At 39.7% G+C, this 16,246-nt stretch overlaps 1 long non-coding RNA gene across 1 annotated transcript; it reads left to right on the top strand.

The window, feature by feature from the left end:
- Window positions 1-3,292: 3,292 nt before the first annotated feature.
- On the top strand, window positions 3,293-14,960 carry LOC119804871. Its single transcript, XR_005283854.1, has 3 exons — window positions 3,293-3,343; window positions 3,745-6,064; window positions 14,457-14,960. It is a non-coding gene; the product is annotated as an uncharacterized LOC119804871 (long non-coding RNA).
- The last annotated feature ends 1,286 nt before the right edge of the window (window positions 14,961-16,246 follow it).

The following is a 16,246-nucleotide window of genomic DNA, read 5'->3' as shown; positions in this document are numbered from 1 at the left end:
GGTGCACAGACATGTATGCAGGCAAAGCATCCATTCATAGAAAATCATTTTGAAATTTTAAATAAATAAATCATTTCTTTTAAAAACTGCTTTTCAGTATTAGAAATGTTAAAATGTGCAAAAGTATACCCCTCAAACTGGGCGATAGGCTGACAGACAGACAGATACACAGTACTGAGGATCACACTAAGGTTTTAAGTATGCTCACTAGACCCTCTGCCATGGAAAAAACACTCCTAGCCCAAGGAAATATCTTAACTATGCAAATTTGTTTGTGTTATTGTGTATATTTATCCCACAGAAAACCATTAGAAGAAAAGCTACTTCTGAAACCAAAGGACATGGTCAACAAGACAAACGACAGCCTACAGAATGGGAAAAGATCTTCACCAACCCCACATCAGACAGAGATCTGATCTCCAAAATATACAAAGGACTCAAGAAATTGATCAGCAAAAGAACAAATAACCCAATAAAAAATGGAGTACAGACCTAAAAAGAAAACTCCCAACAGAGGAATCTAAAATGGCTGAAAGATACTTAAGGAAATGTTCAACATCCTTACTCATCAGAGAAATGCAAATCAAAACAACTCTGAGATTCCATCTTACACCTGTAAGAATGGCCAAGATCAAAAACACTGATGACAACTTATGCTGGAAAGGTTGTGGGATAAAGGGAACACTTCTGTGTTGCTGGTGGGAGTGCAAGCTAGTATGGCCACTTTGGATGTCAGTGTGGTGATTTCTCAGAAAATTAGGAAACAACCTTCCTCAAGACCCAGTAATACCACTTTTGGGTATATATCCAAAGGATGCTCAATCATACCACAAGGACATGTGCTCAGGTATGTTCATAGCCAAACAACCTAAATGCCCCTCGACTAAAGAATGGATAAGGAAAATGTGGTACATTTACACAATGGAGTACTACACAGCAGAGAAAAATAATGACATCTTGAAATTTGCAGGCAAATGGATGGAGCTAGAAAACATTATATTGAGTGAGGTAACCCAGACACAGAAAGACAATTATCACATGTACTCACTCATAAGTGGTTTTTAAACATAAACCAAAGAAAACCAGCCTACAAATCACAATCCCAGAGAACTTAGACAACAATGAGGACCCTAAGAGAGACATACATGGATCTAATCTACATGGGAAGTAAAAAAAAAAGACAAGATCTCCTGAGTAAATTGGGAGCATAGGGACCATGGGAGAAGGTTGAAGGGGAGGGGAGTTACAGGGAGGGGAGCAGAGAAAAATGTAGAGATCAATAAAATCAATAAAAAAGAAGAAGAGCTACTAGCCATAATATTTTTTAGCTTATTCATCTTCTCATTTATTTTCTGTAGTGAACACACACTGTTTATGTAATTTCAAAGCACACCACACTCTGAGACATGGTTTAGAAGCTCTATCTGTTGATTGAAAATCTGTAACCAATCGTCAAGTAATTTGTCATGTCTGCCTTCAATATTACAGAAACCAAGAGCTCCCAAAGTAACCAGGAAGCTTTGGTTGCTGCAAAAATGAGCTGGGGAAAGCGTAGGCCTGTAGTGCTGTGTCTCTAGCTGGGGGCGTGCATTTAGTTCCCACATGGGTCAGTTAACTTGGATTATTGACAGAGGGAAATGGTAAAGGTTCACCGCCACCCGCCTGGCTCCTGGACAAGCACTGCTAGATGCTGTCCTCGAGAGACACAAACATGGAAGCGGGCAGGCGGGGGAAATCCAGCTCTGCTAGGCACCTCTGCTCACACTGGACCAACGCGCTTTCGAGTGGTCGGCAGGAAGCACAGATGTTAAAGCCATCCCTATGATCTCATCATTGGTAGCTGGAAGTGAAGGTGTAAAAGGCAATCCCATTTACAAGGGGGACTCCGTTAAACAGTATGGAGCCAAATTAGCAAGAACTTAATAAGAAAACTCCAAAACCTTAAGGACACACTGTAGGAACTCAGACTAGACGGGAAGCAGATGCTGTGCACGCCTGGGAAGACTAAACAAACGGCACAACCCATGTTCGCTCGCATGTTTAAAGCTGCTATGGTTTGAATATGAAATGTCTCCACAGGCTTAAGTTCTGAATGTTTATTTCTGAGCTGGTGGCACGATTATGGGAGGTTACAGAAGTTTCGATAAATGGGACCTAGCTGAAGAAAGTAGGTCCCAGTGAACTGGATCCCCGGAAGTATCTTATCCCTTGTTCCTTTCTGGTACCCTCTATGTCCTTGCTGTCATGATGTGAACTGCTCTGTTCTATCACGCCTGCGGCTAGAAGCAACAGAATTGTGAGCTAAAGTTAACTTTTCCTTTATCGTATGTATGCCAGGTAACTCGTCACAGTACTGAGAGAAGCAACCAATGCCAATGTGGCACCGACTGATGGGACACCAAGAGTTTTATAAGACAGAACAACAAAACAATCTCAAATTTTGCATCAATAGAAGCATATCATCAGTGTTACGCAAGAAAGAAAAATACGTTACAGAACGTTTTCATGGATGTTAAAAATTGTGATGTTCTAATGCAATTAGAAATTACCAAAAGTTTTCGTTCACTTGTAGGCTGCCATACTGGTTGTCTGGCAAAATATGACCCACTGGTATAAATGTGGCATAAATGCTCTGCAGAGACTGTCCACTTCCTGACTGGATTGGAGGTCTGCTTGGGGGTCTGCTCTGTCGGAGTAAATTCACTCTTGGAACCGTAGAGCAGGCAAAAGCCTGTGGCTAGGAGGTCACAGGCCCTGTGGAGGAATCTGCTACTGATGTTTGATAAATGGATAGATAGAATTTACATTTATACCCATGGTCCAGTGTAGTTTCAGCCTTGGTCTGAGAAGCTTTTTGTCATTAGAGGGCAGTCAAAATAGGAATTTGTAACTGGTCAAAAATCCTGTGAATAAGTGGCTGTTGGATGCTCAGCTCTAAAGGGATATCTGTGTCACCCCCTCCAGTGCACAGGGAGTATCACAGGAGAGGGTGAGGGAAGTCTGTGGGATCCGGAGGGTTGGGGGGGGTGCTGTGAAGTGTTTCTGTGTATGCCGTGACCATGGTAATCATGAACACACAGCAGCTGTGGCTGCTTGCATAAGACCTGCTCAAAAAGGGGGTGGACTGTATGAAGGAAGAAGTTGGAGAATTGTCTGTCATCTGTCAATCATGTTTTAAATAAACACTGATTGGCCAGGCAGGAGGTACAGGTGGGAAAACCAGACAGGAAGTAGAAATGATGTGATGAGAACAGGAGAATTCTGGGAAGGAGGAAGTTGATTCCTTCCATTCCTGCCCAGATCACTGAAGCAGCAGGATGTGATCTCCACCACTGAAAAAAAGGTACTGAGCCACATGGCTAACATAGATCAGAAAAATGGGTTAATCAAGATGTGAGAGTTAGCCAGTGAGAGGCTAGAGCTACTGGGCCAATCAGCTTTATAACTTATAGAGATCTTTGTGTGATTTTCTTTGGGGCTAAACAGTTGTGGGGTACCAGGCAGGACAGAAACCCAAACAAGCAGGCCTGGCCCCCTCATGTTACAAGAAGTTGAGGGAGGGAGGACATGGAGGTAGGAAAGGGACTACGTGGGAAGGAGGGAGTGGGCACGAGTTAGGGAGGAAGAGAGAGGGCAGTTAGCAGAAGGAGTCTGATCATAGTGCACAGCGTGGAACAGTGGACAAATTGAAGAATAAGGAAAATTCGCTGAGTTTAAGGAACTGCTCTGATTATTCTGTTGAAGGGAATGTTGAGGAAGTCATGGCTGAAGCCCACTCAGAGGTAAACGGCATCTCTTCCAGGAATAGAACTAAGACAGATGGGGACAGCAGAGGACATTTCGGGGATACCAAGGATCACACAGAAGTCTGGAGGGGGGTCTGCTGAATGACATGAAGGCACTTGGCACAAATGCCATCACCTGAAATTACCTTGATGTGACATATTTCCCAACCTCCCCCTCATTATTATTTTTCTTATAAATGTTTTCTTGTTTAAGTTAATATTTTATTTTCCTCATTTTATTTGAAGAGTTTCTTTTTATAAACATAGAAGGAATAGGTAGTGATAATTGTGGACATAACATATATTAGACTAGGTAAATGAAAAATACTAAGTTAAACTGCCCCCTTCTCAATGAAACGCCTATTCTCTATCCTGATAAGGGAGTTGGCAGTCAACTCTCTGCCCTGTGTCTTTCTGAGAGTTTCCCTCCACTGAAGAAAGCTGCCCTGCCCAAGGTTACAATCCTTTCCTGGAGTTCAGTAACTTCCAACGACTGGTCAATGATGGGAGACAGGGTCTAAGGCCAGGCTCTTTTACTTCAAGAAGGAAGCTCTGAAGAATAGTTCCCGTGAAAGCCTCTTTTCCTGGGTCACTGCACAGACTCCATCACTGTGTCTTTGTTTTGTCTGTGAAGGTGAGTTTTGCATTTTGTTGCTATTTTGCTTTGTCTTCGATGTTGCTGAGATAGGATCCCACTGTGGAATTCAAGCTTGCCTCACACTCACTTTGTAGCTAAGGTTGGCCTCAAACTCATAGAGATCTTTCCGCCTCGGGCTCCCACAAGCTGAGATTACCAGTGTGCTCCATCACACCCAGCTAGTACCACTTTGTCCAGAGACCAACACTGAGGGTCCAGCCTGGTCTGCACAGCTAGTGCCAGGACAGGCTCCAAAACTACACAGGGAAATCCTGTCTCAAAAACAAACAAAAAAAAAAAAACAGCGAAGATGCCATTTTTCCAATTCTTCCACGAAACCAGTCATCTGTCTGCTTGATAGCGAACTGGCTGCACTTGAGGGATCAGGGATATGTTTTGACTAGAGCTAAAAGTAGCCTGAGTGTGGATTCACCTTTTCTGCCCTCAGGGATCAAAATCTGGAGTATCTGACCCATCACCCCAGAGTTCTGCATAGAGATTTTATTGGACTCAGAAAACTACAGCTGAGTAAACCATGAGTGTGCGGTGAGGGCTGACTGTTCCTATTCTCTCCAGCTTCCATTGCCAGAGAATCAACAAGATAGACAACCCTTATCCAAACTAACTAAAAGGCAGAGAGAGAGAGAGAATATCCAAATTAACACAATGAGAAACAAAAGGGGGACATAACAACAGATAGCAAGAAAATCCAGAGAATCATAAGGGCATACTTTACAAACCTGTACTCCACCAAATTCGAAAATAAAAAAAATGCTATTTTTCTCCAAAATGCCACTTAAATCAATATCAGGTAAACAATTGAAATTGACCTGTAGCCCCTAGTGAAATAGAAACTGTTGCAGGATAATTGATCACATTGATACTCGGAGAATGCTAAAGTTAACCTTGAATCATGGACGGAGTCAGTGACTAGCTGACCAAAATTAGTCATAGAGACTTTGGAGGCACAGAGAATAGTAGGAATGGGCTTAGGATCTTACAAAGATTTTCTGCTTGAGAATCATGGAGAGGGTCAACTGGACATTCCTCCAATGCTTTCTTGATCTATGAGGTTTTTACTCCAATATCTGACTCCCAAATTTTTATTAATAATAGAACAATTTAGATAAGCACTTCATCTGGTGTCTAACGTGCTACACGAAATTGTGCTAACAATAATTCTGCTGCCACCACAGGACACACCATTCCCTCACACTTCTGCTCCCTCCAAATCTGCAGCAGCCACCAGCAGCTATCCACCCTGGCCCTGAACGCCTTCTGCCACCAGCCTCAACCCGGAATACTGCAGTCACAGTCACCTGAGGCCCATACCCTCACAGGAAGCACCCTAGGCTTTCTCTGGAACTGTTTCCTGGGCGCCGCTGCACCAGCTCAGCTCACGTGCTCACCCCTGCTTTGGCTTCTGCTGCTGCTGCCATTGCCACACACAGTCTGCACCCTCAATCCTTGGATGCACGTGAGCAGCTACCGGCGCCTTTAGCCCAGCCTGAGCAGCACCCAGGCACCGTGTCTCACTTCCATACACACACAGCCACACCCTGACACTACACTGGCTAACCCTGCACAACTCCACCGTCGTTGCAGTCACTGCTGTGGACAAACGGAAAAGTCAGCAGATCTGGTGAGATACCTGGGAATTCTTAAGGAGGCAATTAGGTTCTATTTTAAAAAAAAAAAGAATCCTGGCCGGGCGGTGGTGGCGCACGCCTTTAATCCCAGCACTCGGGAGGCAGAGGCAGATGGATCTCTGTGAGTTCGAGACCAGCCTGGTCTACAAGAGCTAGTTCCAGGACAGGCTCCAAAGCCACAGAGAAACTCTGTCTCGAAAAAAATAAATAAATAAAAAATAAAATAAATAAAATAAATAAATAAAAATAAAAAAAAAGAATCCTTCCCACGTTAAAAATGGGGAACATTAATACAATGCAGGAATTTAAGATTCTGGATTTAGGACCATTTACAATGGTTGGCTTAAAAAAGGAAAAATTAAATGACAGTATAACCAAATTAGCTGGAATTGACATAACTTCAATTCTAATTATTATCAGTTTGGTAATTCATATTTTATCCTTTAAAAGGTGGGTTTGATAACTGTGTGAAACATGAAAAATTGACTGATAAAATACAAACATGAGAAAGACTTACTATTGATGAGATACAAGCCTCAGAAAGACCTACTAATGGAGCTAAGAAAAATATTCACACAGACAGGGGAATTTACAGCAGAACGTGCCACACAATTACATGATGAAAAGGAAGAAGAGTGGAGTAATCCGAGGCCATTAGAAAACCAACCTTAGTTTACCCAAGCTGCCGTGCAAGAATGACCACTAGATGACAGGCACCCCAAGACTGTGCAGAGTTAAGTGGAACCCTGTAGAAAAGTTAGATTTTAGATCTAAGGAAGCAGTCGTTCCATAGAGTGCATTCACCCTATGTGAAGCAGATGTTAAACTCATGGGCAACTCAGTATAGAATTATCCCCCAAGACTGGAAAGATTTAGCTACAGCAATATTGGCCGTTAGTCCTCAGTGGAAAGAGGAGGCTAGAACCAGAAAAGAACAAAATGGAGCTAGAGTTATTGATATTTCCCAAGACCAGATTCTTGGTGAAGGTCAGTATCCTGATTCGCAAAGACAGTTTGGATTTGATTATCGCACCTTTGCCCTGTGTCTTCTAGAAGCTTTGAATGCTTGGGACAAGGTTGAAGAATTAAGAAATGGGTCTGAGTTATTTACTAAAATTCTACACGGCCCAAAAGAATCTTTCACTGATGTTTGCAAAGACTGACTTTAGCTGTAAATCGAGTAGTATTAGATCCAGAAGTTAGACAAATACTAATTAAATCTTTGGTTTTTGAGAATGTAATTCAGAATACAAAAGGGTGATTAGGCCTTTAAAGGCAAGACCAGCCCCAGTAGATGAATGGATTAGAAACAGGGCTGATATTGGATCTTATGCTTATGATGGTAGTTGGATAGGAGAAGTAATTTCTAAAAATTTTAAGAAAAATCAAAATGTTAGGTGTTTTAATTGTGCTAAATAAAATCACCAGAAGAGAGGGTGTGGGCAAGGCATTCCTAGAAACAATGTTTTTTTCTAGAGATAGCCCAAATAGAAGGCCCTGCCTTGTGGAGTATGCAGAAGATATAGCAAAGGCTGGCATTGGACTAACAAATGCACGTCAACAAGGGTCAGGCAAGGTCACCCTTTGCCATTGGGAAACGCCTTAGAGGGCCTATTGCTGGCCCCAGTGTTGAACTTGGTTCAGTCGTTACCTGTCAACACTGGAGAAACTCATCAACAAGGCAATGAATGCCTTTTGTTAAAAACCATACTGTTCTGGATGATAGAACAGTTTTAGTAAATAGAACAAAATTTTCAGGAGAAACCATAAAAGAAATATTTTGTCCAGTATCTATAAACAATCAAAGACCAAAGCTAAAAAATAAAAAATGGCATTGTAATTGAAGGTTTGGTTGGCAAAAGTGAGGACATAACAATAATTTCACCCAAATCTTGGCATCCAGATTGACCTATTCAAGGGTTAAATATTTAACTTCTAGGGATTGGGACTTTATCTCATGTTTAAACAAAGTACAAAGTGGGTTGCATGTATAAAGTCAGAAGGACAGATATGAAAATTAAAGCCATGTGTGGCTAACATAGCAATGAATTTATGGGGACATGACTTGTTACAGCAATGGAAAACACAGAATAACATTCCTCAAATCTCAGAAACAAACCACAAAATAAAGAATGCCTCTAAGAGAAATGTTACAAGGTGTTATCAAAAACAGTCACCAACTGCTCAGGTTTTACATAAGCAGGGCACAAGAGCTGTTGATCTTTCAGAGGTACCAACAGCTCTACCTTTAAATGGCTAACTGACAAACCTCTCTGGGTGGAAAATGGCCTTTGACATCAGAAAAATGACTGGCACTGGTACAGCTGGTACAATAGCAACAAAATGCTCAACATATTAAAGAATCAACCAATCCTTGGAATTCTCCTATATTTGTCATTAAAAAGAAATCTGGAAAATAGATAATGGTAACAGATCTGAGAGCCATAAATAAGGTGATTCAGCCAATGGTTCTCTACAACCTGGAATTCCCTTGCTGTCTTTATTACACAAGGGATGATCTATTATAGTGATTGATTAAAAAAACTGCTATTTTTACTATACCTTTATAAGAACAACTTAGAGAAAAAAAATTGCCTTCATAGTGCCCGCCCACTGACAATAATTATCTTCTAGAAAATACCAGTAGAGAATCTTTCCACAAGGAATGTTAAACAGACCCATATTGTGACAATATTTTGTACAAAAGCTACTAGAATTAATTCATAAAGAGCTTCCTCAATCCATAATTTGCCATTGATTATATGGACGGTATCTTACTAGATGATTCAGATACAGACACCTTAGAAAAAAACATTTGATGAAGTAAAGAAAATTTTGCTTTGTTGGGGATTACAAATTACTCATAAAAAATTACAAAGAGGAAATTCTATTAATTTCCTAGGATATAAGATAGATATACAGGAGATTCAACCACAGAAAGTACAACTCAGGAGAGATCCATTATGAACTCTTAGTGATTTTCAGAGATATTAATTAGTGATTCTTAGTGATTTTCAGGAGATATTAATATTGATATTATATTAATTAATATTATATTAATAGTGGGCAATTTATTTCAAACCTTACAGGATGACACAGACCTAAATAGTGCAAGAAAATCGCCAGCTGAGGGTGAAAGAGAATCGGCTCTGGTAGAAAAGAAATTTCAGGATGCATGTGCAGATCTCTTGTATCTAGAGTTTGATTGCATTCCGGTTATTTTAACTTCTACACATTCTCCCACAGTAATTATTATGCCGAGAGAAGATAATATTTTAGAATAAATACTTTTGCCACACAAACAGAGTAAAAAGTTAAAGACCTATGTAGAAAAGTTTTCTGAATTGATTCTGAGAGGAAAATTGGTGTAGGAGGTCCTTCTGTCTATGTGTTGCTTTTATTGGTTAATGAGTAAAGAAACTGGCTTGGCCTGTAGCATTGGAGGAGGAAGACGGAGTTAGACAGAAGCCATGGAAGCCGCTGGAGACAGACGCTGGAAACTTTACCGGGTAACCCACAGCCACGTGGCGATATACAAATTAATAGAAATGGATTAAATCAATATGAGTTAGCCAATAAGAAGTTAGAGCTAATGGGCCAAACAATGATTTAATTAATACAGTTTCTGTGTGGTTATTATTTCCGGTCTAAGCTAGCCAGGTGGCCGGGAACCAATAAGCAGCCTTCTCCAACAGAAAATTGAGGCTTTGTCAACTAGCAAGAATAGACCCCAGCAGAAACTGTGGTGCCTTTTACTAATTCTGAAATTGCCTCATTATGGGCAAAAAAAATGAACATTGGCAAAGAGCTTGCAGTAAATTTCTTGGGAGAAATTAGCACAAAATATCCCTAAAACAAGAGACTTTCATTTCTAAAAGAACTATTTGGATGCTCTCTCACATGGTGCAGGGAACATCAAATTCTGAAGCACCAACAGTCTATACTGGTGCAAATAAATCAGGAAAGACAGGATATAAGTCAGGAAAAAATGAGTAAAGTCGTTCAAATCCCTTATGATTCTGTTCAGAAATCAGAATTATGTGCTATTCTCATGGTGTTATTAGATTTTCCAGACCCTCTTAATATAGTTAGTGACTCTCAATATGCAGAAAAATTTGTTTTACATATTGAAACCACTAAATTTATTCCAGATGATTCAGAACTAACTTTTTTTTACTTATTCAACAATACCAAGTAATGAAAAATAGAAATCATACATTGTATATAACCCACACCAGATTTCATAGGGATCTACCAGGACCTATAGCACAAGGTAATGATGAAATTGATGAGCATTGGTAAGAAATGTGCTAGAAGACTCAGAATTTCATAAGAAGGACCATATTAATAGCAAAGGTTTGAAGAAAGATTTTTATATCACTTGGCAACAAGTTAAGAAAATTATAAGGAAATGCCCTACTCCTTTTCTATATAGCCAAAGTCTACTACCTTCAGGAACTAACCCAAAGGACATTCAAAGAAATGAAATTTGGCAAGTGGATGTGTTTCATTTTGCAGAGTTTGGAAAATTAAAGAATGTGCACTGGACCATACATACATATTCAGGATTTTAATATGCAACAGCTTTGAGCTCTGAAAAGGCTTATTATGTAGCTATACATTTATTAGAAGACATGGCCATTATGGGAAAACATGTACAAATTAAGACTGGCAATACTCCAGCATGTGTCTCTAGTATAATGAAACAGGTTTTTTTGCATATTACACCATAAAGCATATTATATTACATATTATATTACATTACCATACAATCTTACAGGACAAGCAGTTACAGAAAGATCTCATCATACTTTAAAAGATGTGCTTAAGGGGTTGGAAAGGTAGCTCAACACTGGCTGCTCTTCCTGAGGACCTGAGTTCAATTTTCTGTAACCACATGGCAGCTCACGATTGTTTACAACTCCTGTTCCAGAGGATCTGACACCCTCACACAGACATGCATTCAGGCAAAACAACAATGCACATAAAATACAAATAAATGTTATTTTTAAAAGGTATGTTTAATAATCAGAAAGTTGTAATAAAGACCCCTTGAGCTAGATTACACATGCTTTATTAGTTTAAAATTTTTAAATTCTATTAAGAAAGAAATGACATTCAGGTAGTGGTGGCACACACCTTTAATCCTAGCACTAGGTTGGCAGAGGCAGACAAAGCTCTGTGAATTCAAGGCCAACTAGTTCCAAGACAGCCAGGGATACACAAAGAAACTCTGACTTGAGAAAAGAAAAAAAAGAAAAGAAAAGAAGGAAGAAAGAGAAGAGAAGAAAAGAAAAGAATCACAGGTATAGAGAGACATTAGATAGTAAGTAGAAAAAACTGCTGGATTAAATCAGACCCTATACTTTAAAGATGTGCTGATATGTGTTACATTAGGAAAGAGGTTTTGCTTTTGTTTCCACAAGAGAAGAAAAGTTAGGGATACCATTAAGATTGATAAAGATTAGATTAAACAGGAGAGAACTCTTTTTATTGTTTTGATTGAGCTATATATTTTTCTCTGCTCCCCTCCCCTTCTACCCTCTCCCATGGTCCCTATGCTCCCAATTTACTCAGGAGATCTTATCTTTTTCTACTTCCCATGTAGATTAGATCTATGTAAGTCTCTCTTAGTGTCCTCATTGTTGTCTAGGTTCTCTGGGATTGTGAATTGTAAACTGGTTTTTCTTTGCTTTATGTCTAAAAGTCACTTATAAATGAGTACATATGATATTTGCTTTTCTGGGTCTGGGTTCACTCAATATAATGTTTTCTAGATACATCCATTTGTCTGCAAATTTCAAGATGCTATTTTTTTTTTTAGCTGTGTAGTACTCCATTGTGTAAATGTACCACATTTTCCTTATCCATTCTTTGGTCAAAGGGCATTTAGGTTGTTTCCAGGTTCTGGCTATGACAAACAATGCTGCTATGAACATACCTGAGCACATGTCCTTGTGGTATGATTGAGCATCCTTTGGGTATATACCCAAAAGTAGTACTGCTGGGTCTTGAAGTAGGTTGTTTCCTAATTTTCTGAGAAATCACCATACTGATATTCAAAGGGGTTGTACGAGCTTGTATTCCTACTAGCAATAGAGGAGTGTTCCCATTACCCCACATCCTCTCCAGCCTAAGTTGTCATCATTATTTTTGATATTGACTATTCTTACAGGTATAAGATAGAATATCATGGTTGTTTTGATTTGTATTTCTCTGATGGCTAAGGATGTTGAGCATTTTCCTTAAGCGTCTTTCAGCCATTTTAGATTCCTCTGTTGAGAGTTCTCTGTTTCAGGAGAGAACTTTTGATTAGGAAAAGCAATAGTTCATCAAACAGCATGGCCATTCAATCTAAACTAACTTAAAAGACTAACAAATGCCTTTCATTTGATCAGCTACAACTTGCCAAAAAAAAGGGAACTCCCCAAAGTTAGAGTTGGGGCAGGGTTTTATTTTTTGTCTTTCCAGAAGACTAAAGGCATCTAATTAAGGAATCTAAAGACCACTGGACAAATGAGACATTGGAGGAAGGACAAATCATAAAGAGAAAATGTACCAAGAAAAAGAGTAAATTGGCCTAAAGACATAACATGCTTCCAACAGGATAGAATTTCATAAATGTTCCCAAATGTTTGTTGATGCTAGTCTCTATAGACATATAAGGCAAATGGTCTTTTGTAGTACCAATTCAACTAAAACTCAATGCTGGCTTTGGAGTTGGAGCATGGTTCCCTCCTTCTCTAAACCCAAGGATACTTGTTAAAGGAAAATCCAAAATCTCTGCCTCATGTCAGAACCACCTGCTATGAGACAGAAGGAAATCAAAATTAAGGAACTATTCTATTGCCACTAATCTCACAATTCTTTGGTTTTATTTTGACTCCTTAAAACTTTCTCAAGGTACAAATATTATTTCAAAATTTATGAGATTATTACATACAGATATATATATGTAAACTTTCTGTTGTGATATTAATGATCATATAGAGTTCTAACCAACTCTAGATATAAACTTCATCCAGCTTCCTGTGTATGATTTTGGTCTTGACTCTGAAGTAGGTAACTCGGAATTAAAGCTTGTGTACCATGAATATATTTAACAGATTGTGGTCCTTTAACCTTTCAGAGATCTACTGCATACGACATATGCATATGTTTAAGCTTTCTTTAGTGAACTGTAACCATTCCTGGCAGTGACCTTTGAGGTCTCCAAAATCATGGGGCCCTGAATGATGAATCCACATGGATTGTGGTAATAGCACTAAGCCGACAAGCACTATCAAAAGATGAGTTTGGGCCGGGCGGTGGTGGCGCACGCCTTTAATCCCAGCACTCGGGAGGCAGAGGCAGGTGGATCTCTGTGAGTTCGAGACCAGCCTGGTCTACAAGAGCTAGTTCCAGGACAGGCTCCAAAGCCACAGAGAAACCCTGTCTCGAAAAACCAAAAAAAAAAAAAAAAAGATGAGTTTGGGGGCTGGAGAGATGGCTCAGAGGTTAAGAGCATTGCCTGCTCTTCCAAAGGTCCTGAGTTCAATTCCCAGCAACCACATGGTGGCTCACAACCATCTGTAATGGGGTCTGGTGCCCTCTTCTGGCCTGCAGGCATACAGACAGACAGAATACTGTATACATAATAAATAAATAAATAAATATTTTTTTTAAAAAAAGATGAGTTTTGGACTCAGAACAACGTCAAAGTGGTGGACTAAGATGGTCCAACCTCACATACCACCCCAGCCAGGACTTCAGATAAGCTTTCTCATTACACAAAAACTGACCACTGAGCAACAGCTAGCTTCCCCAGGACTTGTCCATTATCTCAGTTTTCTCGGGGTCCTCTAAAGATGTCATCATCCCCAGACAACAAGAGGTAATTTTAAGAACAGGATGCCAACATTCCCAAGAGGTGGGGTGAGTGGGTTTTGGTTGTTTGGTGAACTATGGGTATGTATCATGGTGTAAGGAGATTGGTTGCAAGATTTTATTGGTTATTGGTCAGGGAGGAAAATAAACAAAGGAGGGTAGATTCAGGATCTCTTCTGAAAACATGAAAAGGAGGGATACAGGAATGATAGGATAAAATGATAGATTATTGAATCTGCTTTTAAACTAAAAAGTAACTTTTAATCTAAAATATTTTACATTGGTGTGGATTTTTGTATATTGATACAAATTTAAGGTTTTTTTGTTAGAGCATACTGTATACATTTCTACTCTTGTTTAAAGGAATTTTGTGTATCAATTCAAATTTAAGGTAACTTATGTCAGAATATTATATATATATATATATATATGTATTCTTGTTTAAAATATTTTTGTATGAAATTGAAGACCCAGACTTAAACCTACACATATATGGACACCTAATTTCTTTTGATAAAGGATCCAGAAATACACACTGGGAAAAAAAGCATCTTCAGCAAATGGTGCTGTCAAACTGGATGACTGCATGTAGAAGGATGAAATAGATTCATACTTATCACCCTGCGCAAAACTCAAGTCCAAGTGGATCAAAGACCTCAACATAATCCAGGTACACTGAGCCTGAGAGAAGAGAAAGGGGGAGGATCCTCAAAGCACTGACACAAGAGACGACTCTCCGAGCAGAGCAGCGGTAGCGCAGGTACTAAGATCAACAATGGGTACCGGGACCTCACAACTGAAACACTTCTGTCAGCAAAGGACACTGTCAAAGGGCAGCCTCTGAATAGGAAAAGATTTTTACCAATTCCATGTGTTGACAGAGAAATAATATCCAATATTTATAGAACTATTGCTAGGCAGTGGTGGTGCACACCTTTAAGCTCAGCACTCAGGAGGCAGAAGCAGGAAGATCTCTGTGAGTTCTAGGCCAGCCTGATCTATAGAAGTTCCAGGACAGTCTCCAAAGCTACATAGAGAAAACCTTGTCTCTAAAAACCAATAGATAGATAGAGATATGTAGTGACATTTCATTTGTATTTTAATAAATAAAGCTTGCCTGAAGATCAGAAAAGTAAAAACAGCCACATTGTCAGTGTTACAGACCAGCAGTGATGACACACACCTTTATATCCCAGTAGCCACACTAGCTTGCCTAGAAACCAGGTGGGTAGTTGGTGCACGCCCTTACGCCCAGAACTAGAGAGGATTATAAAATGGGAGGAGATAACTCTTAGTCTCAGTCTCATTCTGAAGGTTTCCTGGAGGAAGGAGCATCATATTTGAACTGAAGTCAAGAAAAGAGTCAGGGGTTGGCTGCTTTGCTTTTCTGGTTTTCAGGCTGAATCCCAAAATCTGTCTTTAACTTTTTATTAATTGTGCTTTAGAAATAGAGAGAGAGAGAGAGAGAGAGAGAGAGAGAGAGAGAGGGGATAGGAATATCTCAAGAAACTAAACATCAAAAAGGGAAATAATTCTAATTAAAAAGGGGGTACAGACCTAAACAGACACAATGGTGGAGAAACACTTAAGAAATGTTCAACATCCTTAGCCATCAGGGAATGCAAATCAAACTGCTTTGCGATTCATCTTACACCTGTCCGAATGACTAAGATCAATAACACAAGGGACAGCTCTTGCTGGCAAGGATGCAAAACAAGGGGAACACTCCTCCACTGCTAGTTGGAGAGCAAACTTGTACAGCCACTATGGAAATCAATAAGGTGGTTCCTCAGAAACTGGGAATCGATCTACCTCAAGATCCATCTATACACTCTTAGGGCATAGGACCAAAGGACGTTTCATATCCTACTACAGAACAATTGCTCAGCCATGTTCACTGAGACTTTATTCATAATAACCAGAACCTGGAAACAGCCTCTATGTCCCTCAACGGAAGAATGAATAAAGAAAAGGTAGTGCATTTACAACGAAGCATTACTTGACTGTTGAAATAATGGCATCATGATATGTGCAGGTAAATCTACGGAACCAGAAAAAATCGTCCTGAACGAGGTAACTCAGACCCAGAAAGATATAGTATTATTCTCTCATATTGGATATTAGCTGTTAAATAAATAATAACCAAGTTACAAACTGTAGACCCAGAGAAGTTAGATAAAGAGAGGGGTTGGGGGGGCATGTGGATCTTCCTGGGAGGAGAAATTAGGACAGACTGGAAGCAGGGAAGGGGGAGAGGGATAGGAGCAGAGGTGGGTGCAGGAACAAGAATGGGGGTATCAGGCAGGGGG

The sequence above is a fragment of the Arvicola amphibius genome, chromosome 1, assembly GCF_903992535.2.
Source record: "Arvicola amphibius chromosome 1, mArvAmp1.2, whole genome shotgun sequence".
NCBI lineage: Eukaryota > Metazoa > Chordata > Mammalia > Rodentia > Cricetidae > Arvicola > Arvicola amphibius.
The sequence above is the reverse complement of the archived record's forward strand: the minus strand, read 5'-3'. Positions and strand labels throughout refer to the sequence as shown.